The sequence below is a fragment of the Ovis aries genome, chromosome 3 (assembly GCF_016772045.2).
Source record: "Ovis aries strain OAR_USU_Benz2616 breed Rambouillet chromosome 3, ARS-UI_Ramb_v3.0, whole genome shotgun sequence".
In the NCBI taxonomy this organism is placed as follows: Eukaryota; Metazoa; Chordata; class Mammalia; order Artiodactyla; family Bovidae; genus Ovis; species Ovis aries.
Window position 1 is genome coordinate 32151136 of NC_056056.1, and position 24067 is coordinate 32175202.

Genomic DNA, 24067 nt, shown 5'->3' on the forward strand with positions numbered 1-24067 from the left:
TTTTTTGACTAATTTCCTGCTGTCTTACATAGAGGCATTTACATATGAAGTCTACCCTCACCCATATATCTGGAGCTCTAAGAAATCTTAGAAATCTAAAGAAACAACCAAAGATGAGAGAAGTGCTAAATCTAGATTCTAATTTAACTCTGCTACTGGTTATCATTTTTAGTAAGTGTACCAGTCTTTGATAAACAGAAGACTCTAGAAGATAAATTAGGCTTGTAAGGATGACTGTAAATTAAGTTCCAGATATTTGCTGGGAAATATGCAAGTTATTCAAGTAAACATAGTAATTCCTCAGTAATTTGTAAGTAAAACATTGTAGAAGCAAGAATCCCTATTGATAATAAGTGGAGTATGTAATTGTGTTTAAATGTTTTTCTTTTGTGAACTGTACAAACTGTAATTTATAATAAAAGTTTAATTTATGACTTCATGATCTAATGAAAAAAATCTTCCTTAAGAAAATTAAATATTGTTTAACTAAAATTACAAAAAAGGAATATGCCAGAAATTGTAGCCATTTTACTTTTATATTCCTGATAGGGATATTGCCATAACAACTGGGGCAGAGTCATTACGTATTTTCCTTAAATTCAGTACTAGAAAGGCCTCTCCCTTTATTGCATCAGAAAATAGTAATAGAATTTCTTCTTGCTAGTTCCCCAGGGACCCATTTTAGACAGGAGAAATCCTAACAGCAGCATGCACACACACACAAAAATCTACATTGGAACCTCTGCTTAAGAGCAGATACTAGTATCCTTTTGGCTTATTCTGTAGATGATTTGTAAAACCTTAACACCAATATTAGATGCATGAATTTAATTAATCTCTACAGAATTATATAATTGTTTCTTTTTTCCCTCTGTGTGCTAAGTCAGGCCCCTCTAATTTCTTTGTTTTTACATTGGAAAAGTTAATTTTTTTTCTTAGCAATGTAAAATAGTGACAAACTTAAGTTGCAGCTTAATAGACTTAACCTATCTTAATTATAAATTATGATGTGATGAAACCATTAAACTCAAAATACATGATTGCTATTTAATCTTTCAGAAATTTAAGCCATTTTAGCAGTTAAATCGGAGAAGGCAATGGCATGCCACTCCAGTACTCTTGCCTGGAAAATCCCATGGGTGGAGGAGCCTGGTAGGCTGCAGTCCATGGGGTCGCTAAGAGTCAGACACAACTGAGTGACTTCACTTTCGCTTTTCACTTTCATGCATTGGAGAAGGAAATGGCAACCCACTCCAGTGTTCTTGCCTGGAGAAGCCCAGGGACAGGGGAGACTGGTGGGCTGCTGTCTGTGGGGTTGCACAGAGTTGGACACGACTGAAGTGACTTAGCAGCTTAGCAGCAGCAATTAAATATTTTGTATTTCATTTATATCTTTATTGAAGGACTATCTCCAAATGGATTGTCCAAATAAAAAATCAAAAGGAGCACCTATTTGTTTAAATTTGGAATTCCTAAGTAAATATATTTATTATAGTTGGTTCATTAGAATTGAGATTGAGATATAATCATAATGGTTTTGGGTGTCAGTTAATCTGGAATTCTTGGTTTACCAGCATAGCTTAATTATCTAAGCTAGTAGTTTTCAGTTCTTCAAAACCAGGTTTCTCTTTGATAGTCATAGAAGTAATTGATTCCTCTTTGCTATTACTTGAAATTTAAAGTAAATTTCATTTGTTAAAAAAAACACCAAAAGATTTAGGTACAAAGTGCTTTTTTCCCCTCCAAACTCAATAACATGTCCCCAGTTTACTGAATTCTGTATGAATTTACAGAGCAGAAATTTATAATGGTTCCTTGGACCACTTCAGAGGGTCATTAAACTTTCTGATACTATATACAAAGTTTTGTCCTTGTGAAAATTATTTTGAGGTAAAGTGTCTGGCTTTTTATTGAAGTCTCAAAGCTGTCTATCACCCAAAGTCAAAAAGCATTTTTTAGTAAGGCTTCTAGAAGCTTCTTTCCTTCCAAAGGAGTAGTGAAGGTAAATTTGCTTTGCTTTCTGTAGAATCTTGGCATGACCAACTTCGATTTTTTCATAGGTGAGGAAATGGAAGCTCCTAGAAGTTAAGTGACTTACTCAAGGATATTGTAGTTAAATCCTTGTTTAATTAACATAGGTTCCCCTAGGGCTCTTGTGGCATCCTAATAGATTTCTTAGGACTTTTTTAACCTTCCAGCCTATGCACAAAGGTTGTTGAAGTTTCAACTTGGCAGCAAGGTATTTAAATACAAAGCTTTTATAGGTGCAATAGAGATCTCTCATAATTTGTTCCAGTTGTTTAATGAGACATTAGCATGATACTCTTTATGTAGTTTCTTAGAGGATCTGTGTATGAAGGGCCCCTAAAGTCCCAAAGGAAAATCTCTGAGTCTTCATAAAAAAAGCAGTGTTCATATGAAAATATAGGAGCAAGGTCGTGAGACTTCAGACTAAGAAATCTCGGGCCTGTAAACATTTTGTTCATTCATTTAACATTTTGTTCATTCATTCATTCGTGTTTATTATGTGCCCACTATGGGACTATAGGTTTAACTAGTTCATAAAGAATACTTGTGATAAAATATGAAATTCTGTTCATTTAATAATACCACCAGTTTAATTAATGTTGGAAGATGCTTTCCTTTCTAATTACTAACCCAAAGAAAAAAATATTGTAGAATAATATTGGCAGCCATTTTATATAATGGTCATTAGTACACCAATATGATAGAGTTGTGAAATATTATAAATTCTCAGACTACTGGTAATTAAGGAGATCTCCTTGTTTAAATATAAGACCAATGCAGGGGGAAAAAAGATTTTGATTCGTTTACCATGTTACACTATCTGATAAAGATTTAACTATTATTCTTAAGTTAATTTTTTAATGTTTAAATTTAGTGGTCATATTTTACATTGTGAACGTAGATCCTGAATTTTTATATTTCTTGGTAATATATGGTAGGGTAGTTGTAAGTGTTGAAAAAAGTGTATGGCAAGTGTGCGACAAATTAATTGAAAGTATCCTTGTTGCTGCTGCTAAGTCACTTCAGTCTTGTCCAACTCTGTGTGAACCCACAGATGGCAGCTGACCAGGCTCCCCCGTCCCTGGGATTCTCCAGGCAAGAACACTGGAGTGGGTTGCCATTTCCTTCTCCAGTGCATGAAAGTGAAAGGTGAAAGTGAAGTTGCTCAGTCGTGTTCGACTCTTAGTGACCCCATGGACTGCAGCCTACCAGGCTTCTCCGTCCATAGGATTTTGCAGGCCAAGAGTACTGGAGTGGGGTGCCATTGCCTTCTCCTGAAAGTGTCCTTAAATGAACTTAAATTTCAGTCACTCTTCATGTATACTTAAGGTGCTTTTAAAATAAGGATTTTATGATTTAATATGCATTTCAAAGATGGAAAGACTAATCCCATTTTACAATGTTTATTTTACATAGTATGCTTGAGATTTATGAACTGTGAGATTTGTGTGTCTTTCCTATTTGAGTTAATCAGTTTGGCCTTTTAAACTGGGAAAAGATTCTTCAACATTCTAAATCTTACTCTTAAGTTTCCTTAGCCAGTTCTTACAAAGTAATCACTCCAAAGGAATAGTAAAAATCTAGTATTTATATTGTGCTTGTTTCACATTCTGTTCTTTTAGAGTTTTTACTTTATTTCTGTATTTTTAAGGTATATAATTGGTTTCCAAGGGTGACTCTATGATGACTGATATTTTCATTAATAGGCACTTAAGATTCAATTCGGAGAAGGCAATGGCACCCCACTCCAGCACTTTTGCCTGGAAAATCCCATGGACGGAGGAGCCTGGTGGGCTGCAGTCCATGGGGTCGCGAAGAGTAGGACACGACTGAGGGACTTCACTTTCACTTTTCACTTTCATGCACTGGAGAAGGAAATGGCAACCCACTCCAGTGTTCTTGCCTGGAGAATCCCAGGGACGGGGGAGCCTCATGGGCTGCCGTCTATGGGGTCGCACAAAGTTGGACACGACTGAAGCGACTTAGCAGCAGAAGCAGCAAGATTCAATTGATGTAAGAGCTTCAGTTAATATATGAGTCCCTTCCCTGTGCTCCATGAATAGTATCTTGAGCTCATAACCTTATAATATTTATTACATTATTTTAATTATTTGTTTCTTCAACTAGACCACCCCAGCTCCCAAGTCCTTGAGGAGAGGAATCTAGATCAACTTTGAATCTTAGAATGTATGATAGCACGCAGCAGACAGTATATGTTTTTAACTGAGCAAATTGATTGAGGGACTACACACATTACAGAGGGTCATCTGCTTTATTAAAAGTCTCCTGATTTAAATGTTAATGTCATGGAAAAAAAACCCAAACAAACCCTCAAAGCGACATCTAGACTGGTGTTTGACTGTATATCTGGACACTGTGGCTTAGCCAAGTTGACATGTAAAATTAACTATATAGGAACCACGTAAGTAAATAATTTTGGTGGGGGAAAAAGATTCCTTAGTATTTTCATAAAATAGCTATGAAAATTGAAATTAGTGTAAGAAATATCAAGTTAAAATTACAAAGAAACATCCATGGCTGTGGCTGCTGCTGTTGCTGCTAAGTCGCTTCAGTCGTGTCCGACTCTGTCCGACCCCATAGATGGCAGCCCACCAGGCTCCCCCGTCCCTGGGATTCTCCAGGCAAGAACAATGGAGTGGGTTGCCATTTCCTTCTCCAACACATGAAAGTGAAAAATGAAAGTGCAGTTGCTCAGTTGTGTCCAACTCTTGGCAACCCTATGGACTGCAGCCTACTAGGCTCCTCCACCCATGGGAGTTTCCAGGCAAGAGTACTGGGTGGGTTGCCATTGCCTTCTGCAATGGCTGTGGCTAGGAATATATTTGTATAATAGAATTTTTATGTCAGTACAGCATGGGAAAACAAAGCATATGAACAAGTATAACATAATACATAATACAAAATTTTCAAGAAACAATGGTCAGAATGGGGTTGAAGGCAAGTATTCTTAAAGAATAGAAATTTTGAAGAAAGTATCAGTTCAGTTCAGTTCAGTCGCTCAGTCGTGTCCGACTCTTTGCAACCCCATGCATTGCAGCACGCCAGGCCTCCCTGTCCATCACCAACTCCCGGAGTTCACCCAAACTCTTGTCCATCGAGTCGGTGATGCCATCCAGCCATCTCATCCTCTGTCGTCCCCTTTTCCTCCTGCCCCCAATCCCTCCCAGTATCAGAGTCTTTTCCAATGAGTCAACTCTTCACATGAGGTGGCCAAAGTATTGGAGTTTCAGCTTCAGCATCAGTCCTTCCAAACAATACCCAGGACTGATCTCCTTTAGAATGGACTGGTTGGATCTTCTTGTAGTCCAAGGGACTCTCAAGAGTCTTCTCCAACACCACAGTTCAAAAGCGTCAATTCTTCAGGGCTCAGCTTTCTTCACAGTCCAACTCTCACATCCATACATGACCACTGGAAAAACCATAGCCTTGACTAGACGGACCTTTGTTGGCAAAGTAATGTCTCTGCTTTTGAATATGCTATCTAGGTTGGTCATAACTTTCCTTCCAAGGAGTAAGCGTCTTTTAATTTCATGGCTACAATCACCATCTGCAGTGATTTTGGAGCCCCCCAAAATTAAGTCCAACATTGTTTCCACTGTCTATTTCCCATGACGTGATGGGACCGATGCCATGATCTTTGTTTTCTGAATGTTGAGTTTTAAGCCAGCTTTTTCACTCTCCTCTTAACATTCATCAAGAGGCTTTTTAGTTTCTTTTCACTTTCTGCCGTAAGGGTGGTGTCATCTGCATATCTGAGGTTATTGATATTTCTCCCGGCAATGTTGATTCCGGCTTGTACTTCTTCCAGCCCAGCGTTTCTCATGATATACTCTGCATGTAAGTTAAATAAGCAGGGTGACAATATACAGCCTTAACGTACTCCTTTTCCTGTTTGGAACCAGTCTGTTGTTCCATGTCCAGTTCTAACGGTTGCTTCCTGACCTGCATATAGGTTTCTCAAGAGGCAGGTCAGGTGGTCTGGTATTCCCATCTCTTTCAGAATTTTCCACAGTTTATTGTGATCCTACAGTCAAAGGCTTTGACATAGTCAATAAAGCAAAAATAGATGTTTTTCTGGAACTCTCTTGCTTTTTCCATGATCCAGCGGATGTTGGCAATTTGATCTCTGATTCCTCTGCCTTTTCTAAAACCAGCTTGAACATCTGGAAGTTCACGGTTCATGTATTGCTGAAGCCTGGCTTGAAGAATTTTGAGCATTACTTTACTAGCATGTGAGATGAGTGCAATTGTGCGGTAGTTTGAGCATCCTTTGGCATTGCCTTTCTTTGGGATTGGAATGAAAACTGACCTTTTCCAGTCCTGTGGCCGCTGCTGAGTTTTCCAAATTTGCTGGCATATTGAGTGCAGCACTTTCACAGAATCATCTTCCAGGATTTGAAACAGCTCAACTGGAATTCCATCACCTCCACTAGCTTTGTTTGTAGTGATGCTTTCTAAGGCCCACTTGACTTCACATTCCAGGGTGTCTGGCTCTAGGTGAGTGATCACACCATCGTGATTATCTGGGTCGTGCAGATCTTTTTTGTTCAGTTCTTTTGTGTATTCTTGCCACCACTTCTTAATATCTTCTGCTTCTGTTAGGTCCATACCATTTCTCTCCTTTATCAAGGTTGTCTTTGCATGAAATGTTCTCTTGGTATCTCTAATTTTCTTAAAGAGATCTCTAGTCTTTCCCATTCTGTCATTTTGCTCTATTTCTTTGCATTGATTACTGAGGAAGGCTTTCTATCTCTCCTTGCTATTCTTGGAACTCTGCATTCAGATGCTTATATCTTTCCTTTTCTCCTTTGCTTTTCACTTCACTTCTTTTCACAGTTATTTGTAAGGCCTCCCCAGAAAGTATATGGCTATGCATATATATGGAATTAGAGGATAATCCCAGTAAGTAGAATATTTAAGCCTTATGAGAAGAAAAGCCTGAGAGAAGAAAAGACGGGGAAAAACCGAAGGGGGGCCTTGAATATACATTATATAGTTTTTAGCTGGATAATTACAAAAATCTTATGAGGAATAATTAGGAGGAAAGTAAGTAAATAAAAAACATTTCTTAAGATACTGTTGTGTGTGTATAATGGACTAAGGTGGTTTATAAGCCCATGTACATTATGTGAGAACCTTGGTAAAGATTTGTAAATAGAGAATCCCCAGATCTCCTAGCAACTGATGAGAGAATTGACAGAACTTTGTGATTTAATGTTGGAGACACATTTAAGAGAGATACACTAATTCTGTCTAAATTGGCAATCTGGTGCCATGAGAATAATGTTGTTAATTTTGACAGTAATATGGAAATATAGAAAGTGGACAGGTAGAATATTGTGAATGATACATAGATAAGTCTCAAGGGGTATTCAATAGGATAAAAGTTACTATATACTCTGCTATAATATTCTAATATTTTACTCTGAGGCATAAAATATAGTACTTTCTTATTAAGGAATTTTATTGTACTTGGTGAAACCAGCATACTTTTATTATAAACTTTATAGTGTAAAGTTTAATATTTGAAGATATTAGACATGAAGTTACTGGTTAATCATGTCTAACCATCACATGTATAGTTAGTATGTACTGTAACAAAGATAATGAAAACTGTAAAAGTTCAAAGTGAGAGGGTATTTAAGACTATTGTCTGGGAAGAATTTATGGCAGGTATCAGATTTAAGCTCTTATATGTAGGAATTGAAATATTTTACATAGTGGGGATAATAGGGCAAATGGAAAGCCCCGCAAATTGGAGGTTTAGTGATGACTAAAAGGTACTACATATTTTAAATAAGACTTTGTTAATTTGGATATCTTGGAACTTACAGCTTCTGTTTGCTTATTATAGATGATTAATCATTTTTATCTGACTTGCAACTGTAGCATCATCAGTTGTATAATTTACCTTTTTTTCCCTCTCAATTCACATTCTCTAATCTGTCAGTGTCAAAAATTCATGAAAATACTGATCACTTCTTGAGGTAGCATTGAGATTATCTGTTATTTCCTTTTGATCATTCTTTATTTTGTCATTACACTGTATGTGCCTTTGTTTTCATTAGTTTGATTTGCCCCTAGTCCCAAGTGGCATTAATTGGGATATTTCTTGGTCCAGGGCCATATATTCTTACTGTTGTCATTGTGCTTGAGCCTATCTTCTCTTGCTGTCTTTCCAGATAGGAGCTTCTTTAAATGATGGTATTTCTTCTTGTGCCTGCTTCTCAAGCCCCATCTAATTTCTCTTCTCCAAACCTCATTGCTTCTTACTGTTATTACTCCCATGGTAAATCTCTTCTTTGGATTGCATTTATAGTAGTTTTTATGATATGCATAGAATTTGAATTACTGGAATAAAACTGTTTTCCATTACCTCAGTTAATATTGGGTATCTCAGTTTTCATCCAGTCAGATGACTTTTCTTTATAAGTAGTCAGTGTTTTCAAGATTTCAGTATAAGTTATCATCTTGCAGAACAAACGATATCTGATACTGTTAAGGTTTGTCACAAAGTTAGTCAGAGTTAGACTATTTAAAATGTGTAGTATACATGGAAAACTTTCCATAATTCTGTAGCATCAATATTTTAAAAAATAATACTGTTGATTTATAATCAATGAAGCTACACTTTAAACAATGCTGCGAGAAAAGCATTTAATAGCTCCTTAACATCCTAATCCCACTTCTTTCCTTGACAGTTTTATTCACTGGAATTCCTCTGGAGATCATTCTGTGGAAAACAACTCCTCCTTTCTCCCACCTTTACTCAGGAGGGCAGAAAACAAGTATTTCTTCCTTTGCATGTACTTTAATCTTGCTTAGAGCTATTATGTCTTCCCCACTTAATTGTTCATTGTTACTGCCTCTGTAGTTTCAAAAAATAACCACTGTGGTCACAATTCAGGAAGAGCATTGAGACTTCCACGTGGCTGTCAGTTAGAATTTACAGAATGGTCATATGATTGGGGAAGTAATTGGATGGTTAACTGCTAAAAGTTCTTAAATAAACTCTAAATTCTTTACTACATTTATGTGATAACCAGTAGTTTCTTGAATAGTTATCTAGGTAATCAAGACAATGTATTTTGATTAATAAAGAAAGAAAGAAATAGGGTTAGTTGAATATTCGAAAACATTGAAATTATTCTCCATAAAATACTGTTCTGTAATCTCCTTAATCCATTTAATGAAAATTTATTGTCCTCCATTAGAAAGTAAACATAAAATGTTGTTTAGTATGTTAATATGGACCAAGCAGTAGTATAAATACCAGCCTAAGAAATAGCATTTTACCAATACAGTGGAAACTCCCAGCGTAAATAAACCTTTCTCAGCACATTCCCCCTTTTGTCACCTTCTGAATGTAAACACTATACTGAATTTTGTGACTGTTATTTTTTAATTTAAAATGCATTTTACATATATATCTATACTTAAGTAATATACTCTACTGGGGCTTCCCAAGGGGCACTAGTAGTAAAGAACCCATCTGCCAATACAGGAGACATAAGAGAGGCACGTTCGATCCTTGAGTTGGGAAGATACTCTGAAGGAGGGCATAGTAACTCACTCCAGTATTCTTGCCTGGAGAATCCTATGGACGGAGGAACCTGGTGGGCTATAGTCCATAGGATCGCAAAATGTTGGACATGACTGAAGCGACTTAACACATACACACATACTCTATTGATTTATGTTTGAACAGTATAAAAGCAGTATATTGTATGTGTTCTTAAGATCTACTTCTAAGGTTCATTCGCATTGCTCTGTAGCACATTTATTTTCATAACTAGTTATGAATATGTGAAGAATTATTTTATCCTTGTTTTTGTTTTTGCTAATATGAACAATACTTCAATGAGTTTCTTACAGTGTCTAGTGGTATATACATGTACAAGCATTTCCAGCTAGAAATAGAATTGCTAGGTCATAGAGTATATATATATGCATGTTCAGTTTTAATGCTATATTGTTTTCCAGCTTGGTTTGTTGCACAGGGTGGCTAGATATACACTAAAAATTTCCTCTTCTTCCTGGGCACAGAGTTAGGTTGTATTTTCCACCTCCCTTGCATTAGGAATGTCCACTTAAATGAGCTCTAGTCTCTAGAATGTGAGTAGAAGTAACATATGCCATCTTCAGGCTTAGTCCTCAAAATTATGCCATGTGTGATAATCCAGTTTCTCGTTTCCCATTTTCTGGCCAAGTTTTCTTTAATACTGATTCTTTCACCTCCCATTGTATATACTATGCTAGAAAGATTAAGTATTCCCTGTACAAGTGGAATATAGGTGGTGATTAGTGAATGAATGTCCTTGACTTGTTTCTGTTTTTAAAGTGTATACTTCATATATTTCACAGTTATCTACAGCATTTTCTGTGTTCTCTAGATACCCTTTATAAACGAAAGTGTTTCTTAAAAATCTTAATGATTTTTCTAAAAATTTTATCAGAAGTGTTGAAGTTAATCAGGTGTTTTACCAGTAACTTTTGGAATCATCACTTGACTCTTCTTTGATCTGTTAATTTTGTGAATAATATTTATGAATTATTTGTGAAAAATATTTATAATATCTTTGGAATATTCCTATTCCATACTTCCATTCCTAGCATAAAGTCAGGTTGATAACTCTTCCATTCATTTGTTAGTAGAAGTTGTCTTTCACTATCTACATTTTTTTTGGATTCTTTGTTTGAATATATTCATAGTAAGGGTATAATGGATGTAACTAAGGGTCTGGTAAAGATGTAATGACTATTTCTAAGTTCATAGTGTCCTTTGATCCAAGGAATAACTACATTTATTAAGTAGTTTGGTCAAAAAACTTAATAAGTATGTATGTACTAGCAACTTAGCAGCTGTTTGAAAAAATAATACACATGAATTCAAAGAAGAAGTAATATTTTAATTTTATTCTTAAATAACCACAGTTGCTTACTAATAGGATGTGTGCATCTGAGAGTACTGCATAACTTCTCACATCTTGGGCTTAGCTTGGGCACTGCGGCCCTCATTTCCTGTTTCATGTTGATTTCCACATGGTGCTTGCTTTTTATCACAGCACCTACCATAAACTGAGATTCACAACAAAAAGAGGTCATCAGAAGGAATGCAGTGTGATTTACTGTTGCAACTGGGAAACAATATGTGATATCTGATAGATGTGTGTTGCTGTTATCCTCAAAGGGATTGTGATTGTTTTGTCAGGTTCAAAATAATTTTTGAAACTGGACATTATAGTCTCTCTGCTCTCAACTTCTAGTTTTCCTCTTATCTTTATTCATTTTCTTTCTTTCTTTCTTTTTGTTACTTGATCTTCTGGCTGTAACTGCCCCCTTCTTTAAATATGGGAATGTTTCCAGAGTAATCCATTCTCCTCTCTTCATACTTTTTCTTGGTCCTCTCATCTATTCCATTATTATCAATATGTCATTGATTCTGAAGACCTTTATATCCCTCTACTTTGGAAGTCAGCTATACAGATCTACTTGGGTGTCGTATTCATAATTAATGTGTACATAACTGAAAATTCATTAGCTTCTCTCTCAGACATCTGTTATTTCCTGTAAACTCAGTCTTGGCTAAATGTCTTTAATATACACCTAGACTCCCATTACAGGACACTCGGTGTTTGTAGAACTTATTTAGAGAATATAATCCTGAATGAAAGTAAAGGTTTAGCCAGAAAGATGCTTCATCATAGTATTGTTTTTAATAGCAAAAAATTGGAACTAATCTAAAGTCCCACACTCTGCTTAAAAACTGTCTCTCTCTCTCACACACACAAGAATATTTTACAGACAACATAGAAGAATATTTTAATAACATGAGAAGTTGTGTGTATAAAAATTTAGTGGACTTCTGTTGGTCCAGTGGTTAAGAATCTGCCTGCCAACACAGGGTGCATGGGTTCGATTCCTGCTCAGGGAAGATTCCACATGCCATGGGGCAACTAAGCCTCTGTGCCTCAATTACTGAAGTCTGTAAGTCCTTGCTCTACGACAAGAGATGCCATCACAGTGAGAAATCTGAGCACTGCAACTAGAGAGTAGCCCCTGCTGCTGTGACTAGAGAAAGCCTGCATGCAGCAACCAAGATCCAGCACAGCCGAAAATAAATAAAATTAATAATAAAATTATGTTAAAAATTTAGTGAATAAAGATGCTCTTATATGTGCATTGATCATTAAAACTATAAAGGTTTATATAGGTGTTTTCTATATTTGTAGAATAGATATACAAATGTTTGCATTAATTCTAGATGAAACAGTTGTGGGTGGTTTTTATTTTATTCTTTTTATTTACTTGTATTTTCTAGACTTGTACAGAAAACATGAATTATTTTCATAATTCATACATGCTGACAATTGGGGCTCTCTTTTTCACCTCCTCCTCTTGTTGGTTTAGTCCAGTGTCTCATTCAGCTCCACTGTTGCTGCATTGGTTCAGCTGCTCAATGTATCAGAACTAGTCTATCACAACAGCCCCCTTCACTCTGTTGCTCAGCTGCCAGAACTGTCTTCCTGAACATCTTAGTTGGTTGGGTTCTTCCTTTGCTTAACCTTTCCAGTTTAGGTAACTAAATGTTACATCTCCAAACCCATCAGGAGTAGAGTGAGTTTTGAATGTTTTCCCGTGTTATTGTCTGAAGGCCTTCAGCCTACTGGAATTTGACCAACTCCAAGATGGCATATAACATTTTCTTTTAACCCTAACCAAGTCACTTCTGACCAGAGAGCAGATAGTCATGCCAGATTGGGGTTGGATGAAGGGAGAAAGAAAGGGAAACAGTGGGAGGGAAAATAAAAATTGAACCCAGGTGTTTGCAAATCTTTGCTCTTTGCTCATCTCTTAAGTTCTGCCTCTGCAACCTGTCGCACTTTGTCCTCGCTTGGTGGACTTTTGTTTGTTTGTTTGTTTTCTATTGGAGGGACAATTTATTGGTTTTCTTGAGTATTTAGTCAGTAAGAACAAATAGCCAAATAAAGAAAATCCATCCATTTTATTGCCAATTATTATATCAGCAAATCCTATTAGGAGTATTTATTGAAGCATGTCATGCTAATAGTCCCAGAGTGTAATTATACTTGCAGATTTTTCTTGCTTTCAGGGAGTCTGTAACATGTTCCAGATGGTTAAACAGGAAAGAGTAGACATTTTGTACTGTCTTTTCAATTATGATTAGGAATTTGATGTTACTTACTACTTACATTACATTATTGCTTTTGTTAGATCTAAGCGTGAGAGGAATTGAAACAAAATGTGTTAAAAAAAAAAAAACTCTTCTACTATGGTTAACAGTTAACAGGACCTTTCATAGATTCTTTTCCCTCTGTTAAATTGTTTAATTACTTTAAGAGTCATTAAAATGAGATAATTACATTATAAGTAGTCATTTCTTTTTAAATGTAATCCTTAATTTATTCTTGGAAAGCATTCGCTTGGGTTTGTTTTAGACTTAAAATTACATGGTGAACTTTCTTGAAAGAATTTACATGAGACCAAAATAGAATTATTTTCCAAACTTTCAAAGGTTCTTTGACCCTTTTCACAAACTAATATGACCCTGGATTCGGAATTAGTGTGACGTATACTTTAAATTTTGCCAACAGTGATAGAGATGACTTTCATTCATCTGTTCATGCTCTCTTGTCTGCCATTAATGGGCTATCCAGCTTCTCTCATTTGAAAGGCTATTTACCAAAGATTAGGCATATAGTCTTTCATTTTGGAATAGAAATATTAATGGATCATAGGGATCCAGACCCATAATCCTTGACTTCATTATGGCCTTACATTAACCAATTAGTTTGCTAATTGGTTAGTTGACCTGAAGAAATATGTTGTTTTTCAATAAGAAATAGAATACTCTATCATTCAGTTTAACTGCCTATGTGTTTTCATAATATAATTGTTGTATGGTTGGGGGACAAATTGTTCTTCCTTAGACTACCATTCTCTGTCCTTGGAGCTCTTTTCAAGAGTTCTTGCAAAGTAGAAAACAAGTAAGAAACATAAAAAATGTAATACCAACATTGTTTTTTTGGTGATGAATAAAATCAAGCCATTCCTAAAGATTTTATTGGAGTGAAAGGGGTAGTTTACACTCTATCATCCAGCAAGACTTCCCCTCTGCTACTGCTACTGCTAAGTTGCTTCAGTCGTGTCCGACTCTGTGCAACCCTATAGACAGCAGCCCACCAGGCTCCACCGCCCCTGGGATTCTCCAGGCAAGAACACTGGAGTGGGTTGCTATTTCCTTCTCCAGTGCATGAAAGTGAAAAGTGAAAGTGAAGTCACTCAGTTGTGTCCGACTCTTAGTGACCCCATGGACTGCAGCCTACCAGGCTCCTCCGTCCATGGAATTTTCCAGGCAAGAGTACTGGAGTGGGTTGCCATAGCCTTCTCCGAACTTACCCTCAGTTGCTTTTAAATATCTTTGTTCCTTCTCAGACTTTCTTGTTTCTTATTAAACTACTACATCTTCATCTCTTCTTGATCTTCTCTCCCCCAGATTCTTCCATTTTAGTAGAGTTGCGCTTTAGGAAAGAACTAAACTATTGTAGTTTAGGTGTTACATTTCATTTTTAGCTCTTTGAATATGGGCTCTTTTCAAAACCTGGTGTTTTCTCTTGCAGTATGACAAAAACAGAGAGGTAAATTATGTTGCAGAATGATGCCACAGAAATAGGCATTCTCTAGTTAGTAGAGACTAATCTAACAGTTTTACTACTTTCATCTTTCTTTCCTCCCTGTGTTCTCACCATTAAACCTTTGCCTAATCCTTTATGTTAATAATCTAGTTTGTCCCCCTCATGCCATTCATACTCTTCTTGCACTTGTTTAGAAAGATTTGTAATGTCCTTTGACCACTTTAATGATCCTCATTCTCTTTGAGCTTTCAACTTCACTGCCATTCTTGAATTAGAACAGATTCACTTATTCCACAAATTAAACTTCTAAAATGTTGTATACCTACTCTGTGCCAGTTTAAAATGTACACCTGGTGTTTTACAGTCTAGTGAGGAAGGTAAGTGGTATACATAATCACACAAACAAATATGTAAAAATATATTTTTTTAATTTTATGAAGAAAAAGTTGAAACTGTCATGGAGGGCTGATTTTGATTACTGGGGTAAGAGAAATTGAATTGGAGTTAAGCTTGGACAATGAATAAGGAATTGAACAGGTGAAGAAAACAGGAGGGATTATTCACAGCAGAGATTGTATTGTAGTGAAGGCTGTGGAATGGGGAAGAAAGACTGGGGAATGGAGAGGAACTGAAGGACAGATTAGTGTGGCTGTAGTGTAACTTGCTATGTGTTGTGAGTTTTGGGTTTTGTCATGTGTGAGATAAAACTTCATGGAAAGAGTCTAAGCAGGAATAGGGTGTCGGATTTGTATGTCTGTTGATTGATGATTTATTTTTGAAATAGACCAGATGGGGCTTGGTGAGTAACATACACAGGGTATGAGAGTGAAAAAGATTTCAAGGGTGATAACTGAGATTCTGGTAGCAATTGTTTTGAAAATAGCTTATGTCTAAAACAGATGTATTTATAAGAATTATTAGTATTAAAATCCATTGGTATAGACTTTTCAGTATTTATCTCTTTAATGTGAATATAAAAGTAGATGTAAGAGTCATTAATATTTTAGATTTAGTAGTTGATATGCAGAGTGTTTAAACACGCAATTTTGGTTTTAAGGTGTTTTCACCCTTTTTTAAGGGGAGCAAGTAATCAAAATTAACATACGTTAAAATACGGTCCTTGGGGCGAAGGAAATGGCAAGCCACTCCAGTATTATTGCCTAGAGAATCTCATGGACTGAAGAGCCTGGTTGGCCACAGTCTGTGGGATCACAGAAAGAGTCCGACACGACTTAACGACTAAACAACAGCAACATTAAATGTTTAGTCTCCGAACAGCTGTTCAGTTCAGTTCAGTCTCTCAGTCATGTCCGACTCTTTGCGACCCCATGAATCGCAACATGCCAGGCCTCCCTGTCCATCACCAACTCCCGAAGTTCACTCAGATTCACGTCCATCGAGTCAGTGATGCCATCCAGCCGTCTCATCCTCTGTCGTCCCCTTCTCCTCCTGCCCCCAATCCCTCCCAACATAAAAGTCTTTTCCAATGAGTCAACTCTTTGCATGAGATGGCCAAAGTACTGGAGTTTCAGCTTTAACATCAGTCTTTCCAAAGAAATCCCAGGGCTGATCTCCTTCAGAATGGACCGGTTGGATCTCCTTGCCGTCCAAGGGACTCTCAAGAGTCTTCTCCAACACCACAGTTCAAAAGCATCAATTCTTCGGCGCTCAGCTTTCTTCACAGTCCAACTCTCACATCCATACATGACTACTGGAAAAACCATAGCCTTGACTAGACGGACCTTAGTCTGCAAAGTAATGTCTCTGCTTTTGAATATGCTATCTAGGTTGGTCATAACTTTTCTTCCAAGGAGTAAGCGTCTTTTAATCTCATGGCTGCAATCACCATCTGCAGTGATTTTGGAGCCCCCAAAAATAAAGTCTGACACTGTTTCCACTGTTTCCCCATCTATTTGCCATGAAGTGATGGGACCGGATGCCATGATCTTCATTTTTCTGAATGTTGAGCTTTAAGCCAACTTTTTCACTCTCCTCTTTCACTTTCATCAAGAGGCTTTTTAGTTCCTCCTCACTTTCTGCCATAAGGGTGGTGTCATCTGCATATCTGAGGTGATTGATATTTCTCCCAGCAATCTTGATTCCAGCTTGTGTTTCTTCCAGTCCAGCGTTTCTCATGATGTACTTTGCATAGAAGTTAAATAAGCAGGGTGACAATATACAGCCTTGACGTACTCCTTTTCCTATTTGGAACCAGTCTGTTGTTCCATGTCCAGTTCTAACTGTTGCTTCCTGACCTGAGTAGGTACAAATATTATCCTGGTTTTTGTAGTTGAGGAAACGGATGCATGGAGAGGTTAAGGTCAGGAAGTTGGTAATGGTGGAGTTGGGCTCCAGAGCCCGTACTTGATAATGCTTTATTACTACTGTTTGTTTCTAAGGCAAACCATTCAGTATCACGGTAATCCAAGTCTATGCCCCAATCAGTAATGCTCAAGAAGCTGAAGTTGAACGGTTCTATGAAGACCTACAAGACCTTTTAGAACTAACACCCAAAAAAGATGCCCTTTTCATTATAGGGGACTGAGATGCAAAAGTAGGAAGTCAAGAAATACCTGAAGTAACAGGCAAATTTGGCCTTGGAGTACAGAGTGAAGCAGGGCAAAGGCTAATAGAGTTTTTCCAAGAGAACACACTGGTCATAGCAAACACCCTTTTCCAACAACACAAGAGAAGACTCTACACATGGACATCACCAGATGGTCAACACCAAAATCAGATTAATTATATTCTTTGCAGCCAAAGATGGAGAAGCTCTATACAGTCAGCAAAAAAAATAGCTAACTGTGGTTCAGATAATGAACTCCTTATTGCCAATTTAGACTTAAATTGATGAAAGTAGGGAAAACCACTATACCATCCAGGTAGGACCTAAATCAAATCTATTACGATTATACAGTGGAAGTGAGCACTAGATTTAAGGGACTAGTTCTGATAAAGTACCTGATGAACTATGGATGGAGGTTCATTACATTGTACAGGAGACAGGGATCCAGGCCATCCCCAATTAAAAGAAATGAAAAAAAGCAAAATGGCTGTCTGAGGAGGACTTACAGATAGCTGTGAAAAGAAGAGAAGCGAAAAGGAAAGATACACCAATTTGAATGCAGAGTTCCAAAGAATAGCAAGGAGAGATGAGAGCCTTCCTCAGTGATCAATGCAAAGGAATAGAGGAAAACAATTGAATGGAAAAGACTAGAGATCTCTTCCAGAAAATCAGAGATACCAAGGGAGCATTTCATGCAAAGATGGGCTAAATAAAAGACAGAAATAGTATGGACCTAACAGAAGCAGAAGATATTAAGAAGTGGTGGCAAGAATACACAAAAGAACTGTACAAAAAAGATGTTCATGACCCAGATAATCATGATGGTGTGATTACGCACCTAGAGCCAGACATCCTAGAATGTGAAGTCAAATGGGCCTTAGGAAGCATCACTATGAATAAAGCTTGTGGAGGTGATGGAATTCCAGTTGAGCTCTTTCAAATCCTAAAAGCTGATGCTGTGAAAGTGTTGCACTCAATATGCCAGCAAATTTGGAAAACTCAGCAGTGGCCACAGGATTAGAAAAGGTCACTTTTCATTCCAGTCCCAAAGAAAAGCAATGCCAAAGAATGCTCAAACTACCACACAATTGCACTCAACTCACACACTAGTAAAGTAATGCTCAAAATTCTCTAAACCAAGCTTCAGCAATACGTGAACCAAGAACTTCCACATGTTCAAGCTGGTTTTAGAAAAGGCAGAGGAACCAGAGATCAAATTGCCAACATCTGCTGGATCATGGAAAAAGCAAGAGAGCTCCAGAAAAACATGCACTTCTGCTTTATTGACTATGCCAAAGCCTTTGACTGTGTGGATCACAATAAACTGTGGAAAATTCTGAAAGAGAAGGGAATACCAGACCACCTGACCTGCCCCTTGAGATACCTGTATGCAGGTCAGGAAGCAACCGTTGGAACTGGACATGGAACAGCAGACTGGTTCCAAGTAGGAAAAGGAGTACGTCAAGGCTATATATTGTCACCCTGCTTATTTAACTTATACGCGGAGTACATCATGAGAAATGCTGGGCTGGAAGAAGCACAAGCTGGAATCAAGATTGCCAGGAAAAATATCAATAACCTCAGATATGCAGATGACACCACCCTTATGGCAGAAAGTGAAGAACTAAAGAGCCTCTTGATGAAAGTGAAAGAGGAGAGTGAAAAAGTTGGCTTAAAGCTCAACATTCAGAAAATGAAGATCATGGCATCTGGTCCCATCACTTCATGGCAAATAGATGGGGAAACAGTGTCAGACTTAATTTTTGGGGGCTCCAAAATCACTGTAGATGGTGATTGCAGCCATGAAATGAAAAGACACTTACTCCTTCGAAGGAAAGTTATGACTAACCTAGACAGCATATTCAAAAGCAGAGACATTACTTTGCCAACAAAGGTCCGTCTAGTCAAAGCTATAGTGTTTCCAGTAGTCATGTATGGATGTGAGAGTTGTACTATAAAGAAAGCTGAGCGCTGAAGAATTGATGCTTTTGAACTATAGTGTTGGAGAAGACTCTTGAGTGTCCCTTGGACTGCAAGGAGATCCAACCAGTCCATCCTAAAGGAAATCAGTCCTTAGTGTTCATTGGAAGGACTGACGTTGAAGCTGAAACTCCAATACTTTGGACACCTGATGTGAAGAACTGACTCATTGGAAAAGACCCTGATGCTGGGAAGGTTTGAAGGTGGAAGGAGAAGGGGACAACAGAGGATGAGATGGTTGGATGGCATCACTGACTTGGAGTTTGCCCAAACTCATGTCCACCTTCAATCTTTCCCAGCATCAGGTGAGTTTGGGTAAACTCCAAGAGTTAGTGATGGATAGGGAGGCCTGGCGTGCTGCAGTCCATGGGGTTGCAAAGAGTCAGACACGACTCAGCAACTGAACTGAACTGAACCACCTGGATTTTCACAAGGGACTGTGGTTGCCTGTAGGCAGATGTGAATCGCTAGATCTTGGTCAGTTTATTTAACTAGTGTGAGATTTTAGTGTGGCAATATACTAGGCTTTGCTAAGCCATGCTGTTATTGATGTGCACATGGATTATTCCTATCTTTGCTCTCATAAACATTGCTAACATGAATATTTTTCTTCACGTCTCTTGTTGCACATGTGTATGACAAGTTTTCCTACGGTCATTCTCTGTAGTGCTGATTCACTGTAGAATACTTGCCATTTACCAAGATTTGTTTCCCAGCTCTGTCCCTTTGGAACTCTTGTTCTTATCAAGAAATGACATTTTGCCTATATTTCCAACATAATGCAATTTTATCTTCTAACAATAACTATGCATTTACCCAGATTTTTAAGACACCCCAAAAATTGTGTGAAGAAATAAGTACTTTTCTGGAGAGAAATGGCAAGATTTTCATAAACGCATTTTGTAATCATAACAACAATGAAGTCAGTCTTCTAAAAATTGAAGATTAACAAGAAAAAATAAGCAAATATTGTCATTCTATTAAGAAGAACTGTTCTATTTTTAAAGTGTTGATTTTCTTTTAGGCCTTCTCTTAACAGTGTTAATAAGAAAAGACAACTATATACTGTAGAGAAGTCAATAAACTTTATAGACATTTAAAAACTGTTATGGATGGCTTGGTTTCAAATTTCATTTAGATTGTTTTTGTCTTTGGTTTGGAGAGTATGACTTTTGTGTCATTACTAATAGGAAAGTTGGTGGCATCATTTTTTTCTTCATTCTTTCACAAAAGAATTCTTTTGATCCATCCCAAGGAAAAAAACTTATTTCTACACACAGTTTTTTTAGGTACCCTTTTACTTCTTAAAGTTTATTTGAGGTAGAATTAATAAGAACACAGATAGAACTTTGGAATCTTAACTACTTGTAACCAAAATAATTTATAATTGCCACTAATGTTAATGGTTTATTTATAACAACCTATTATTGGATGACAGCATAGCTAAACTAAGCTATTAATCCCAGCACACTGGGAATTCTGGCTAACATTATCCCTTTCTGTCCTCATCAAAAAGTATATCACAAAGAAGAAAAGTTAAAGTAACTTTATGATAAAGACAACCTTCAATCTGCACTAATTTTATTAAAGTACCTTATAAACATTGTAATTTTAATATATATAGTATACAGTTTAAGCATGTATATTTTAAAGTATAAAACATCAGTGTATATTGTTTATGGATGGATAGAAAAAATTTGACCAGAAGATAAATATTAAATTTATGTCAGTGGCTATCTCTATCAAAAGCAAGCGGAATAGGCTTTGTATGAGTTTGGGGACTTCTGATTTATTGATAATACTTCATTAAAATGCATCAAAAATGTTTACTGTCGTTACTTCTGGGTGGTAGATCCATAGATATTCCTTTGTTCTGTTTCTCTCTATATTTAAAAATTCTGGCCCTATACCTCTGCCTGACTCCAAAGTAACAAAGGAAGAAGAGTGTTTTATAGATTTCCTTTTTTTACTCTTTCTATATATTTAGTGCATTATAGGTACTTTTCTATCACCTTGTTTCCTCATATGATTCTTAAATCAGATTGAATTTAGCAGATTAAACTGAATAATTTATTAAACGAAATTAAAGGAATTGAGGTGCTGCACTAGCCAGAACTTGTGACAGAATTGGAAGCAGATAATGACGACAGAAAGGCCTTACCCGTAAGGAGAGAATTGGAACAAGTAATGGGAAGCCTCCAGGCACGAGGGTCTATAAGGAGTTTGTACCATCCATATCAGATCTCCTGCTTTGGGCTCCTGGGGGTGAGAAAAGATTTAAAATACTGAACTCTGGATAGCACAGATAATAGATAATAAATACTAGAGAGATACGTTTTAAGAACAGTAAGCTAATTAATTTCATAATAACAAACATCAGATCATCAGCAGTACTCTTTTTCTCCCTATTCATTCATATTCCTCCTGTCTTTTTTGGTTCTCAGTGTATTACCTATCTCTTGGTTTTCATATTTTTTGCTTCTCATTGTCTACATATCTTTTTGGAGTATGGATTTATCTTGTGCTTTTCTGTCTTCATGCAGTCTCTGAGTGAGTATGCTCAGCCTCCTTTCTCAGCATTGTTTCTGTATTCCCTCACATGTTTGGCCATGAGTCATCAGGACCCTCAGTCATTAGCAGGATCCATCTGGCTTCAGTTACTGCCTGGTTTTAAAAAAGTACCTGTAAAAACTCGCAGGTTTTATGGAAGACAGTGGCATTATTTCACAAAGATTTTATCTGCAGTGTTAACTACACAAATGATTTTGAGGAGTGCTCTTCCTTGAAAGGCAGAAAACGACAGAACCTGGGCTTGTGGTTGACTAGATGAAAAAATGCTGTATTTGCTATATTCAATTACTACTTTCCAGTTCTTACGCAGATTTACCTAGGGAAATTCAAAGATACATTGTTCCAAAGATGAAAGAACACAAAGTAGTAATCATGAGGAATCTTATCATCCAAGAAATATTTTATAGCATTGTTGATTGCAAATACAAATAAGCTAGATATATACAGTGAGAAATCGGAGAAGGCAGTGGCACCCCACTCCAGTATTCTTGCCTGGAAAATCCCATGGACAAAGGAGCCTGATGAGCTGTAGTCCATGGGGTCGCTAAGAGTCAGACGTGACTGGGTGACTTCACTTTCACTTTTCACTTTCATGCATTGGAGAAGGAAATGGCAACCCACTCCAGTGTTCTTGCCTGGAGAATCCCAGGGATGGCAGAGCCTGGTGGGCTGCCATCTATGGGGTCACACAGAGTCGGACACAACTGAAGTGACTTAGCAATACAGTGAGAAAAACCCAACTAAGTACAATGTAAATTGGACTAACCTACCTATAAATTTCTTTTTTTAATAGTTTAAACTATGTCAATGTGAAAAGCCAGTCCAAGTTTCTTTGCATTTTCAAATTGTGCATTTAAATCAAGGAAAGAAGGAAAAAAATCTTGAAAATATGAAAAGCACTTAGTCTAATTTAGAGGGACTATAAGAGGTAAGCACTTTTGGATCCAGTCATAGAATCATCCAATTTTCTAACATTAGATAGACATTCCACTTTAATCTGGAATTCATCATTGGGGGAAATCATGATTAAGAGAAAATATAGTCTTTATTTAAAGAGCAAAAGCCTCAAGCATTTAAAACCTCCATTATAAATATATAATAAAACAAAAATAGATTTATATTCTTTGATCATAAAATGCACTAGATATGCAGAAACTAAACAACTAATTTTATTTTTGAGTATATGAATTAATTTGGAGGAGAATTTACATCTTAATGCTATTGAGTCTTAGTGAACCCCTGAAAAAGGATTTACTTAATCTTACCTCAAGTATTAATAATTTTTTTTATCTTTTCAAGATGTCAGCTTTTGGTTTAAAATTTTTTTTCAGTTGTCCAGTCTTCATATTTGGTATTGTTTTTACTTCAAGTTCACCAACTTATTTTTGTGCCATCACAAATCTACTGTTAAGCTTGTCCAGTGAATTGAAAATTTTCAATGTTGAACTAGTTCTTCAATTTCCATTTACTTCTGTTTTATAGTTTCCATTTGCTCCCAGTATTTCCCATCTGTTAACTTATTATAACATCTTGAACATACTCATAATAACTGCTTTAACATCCTTATCAGCTAATTTCAACTGATTTTTGTTACCCTGATTTTGAATTGCAATTTCTAGTTTCTTTGCATGTTTAGTAATTTTTTAATTCTCTACTGGATGTTGTGGATACTATTGTGGATTGTTATTTTTTTCTGAAGAGTATTGATTTTTGTTCTAGTAGGCAACTAAATTACTGGCTAGTAAATACACACTTACTGAACAATCCAGTTGCAATTCTGGATGTTTATCCCAGAAGAATGAAAACCTATATTCACACAGAAACCTGTACACAAGTATTTATAGCAGCTTTATTCATAATAGCCCCAAATTGAAAACAACCGAAATGTACCTCAACAGTGAATGGTGAAAAAGAAACTGTGGTACCTTCAAACCATGGAGCAATAAAAAGCAACAAACAATTTTTATATGCAACAAGTTGGATATCAAGGGCGTTATACTGAGTGAAAAAGGCATTACAAAATATTTCCATACTTGACTCAAGTATGGAATTGATTCAATTTTTATAATATTCTCAAAGTGACAAAATTGTAGAAATGGGGGGAGATAAGTGGTTACTAAAGAGTTAGAAAAAGGGAGTGAGGAGTGTGTGATTATGAACAGCAGAAAGGAATCTCAGTTGTGGTATGGCTGTATGGAGCTGCTTGGAGTGTCCCTGTGCATGAGCAGTTCGGAGGATCAACCAA

The 24067-nt window shown here is 36.8% G+C and overlaps 1 protein-coding gene across 13 annotated transcripts in view; it reads left to right on the plus strand.

Annotated features, from left to right (window-relative positions):
• Positions 1-24067, plus strand: part of NCOA1 (nuclear receptor coactivator 1) — a 220385-nt gene that overhangs the window by 87392 nt on the left and 108926 nt on the right. The window lies entirely within an intron of this gene.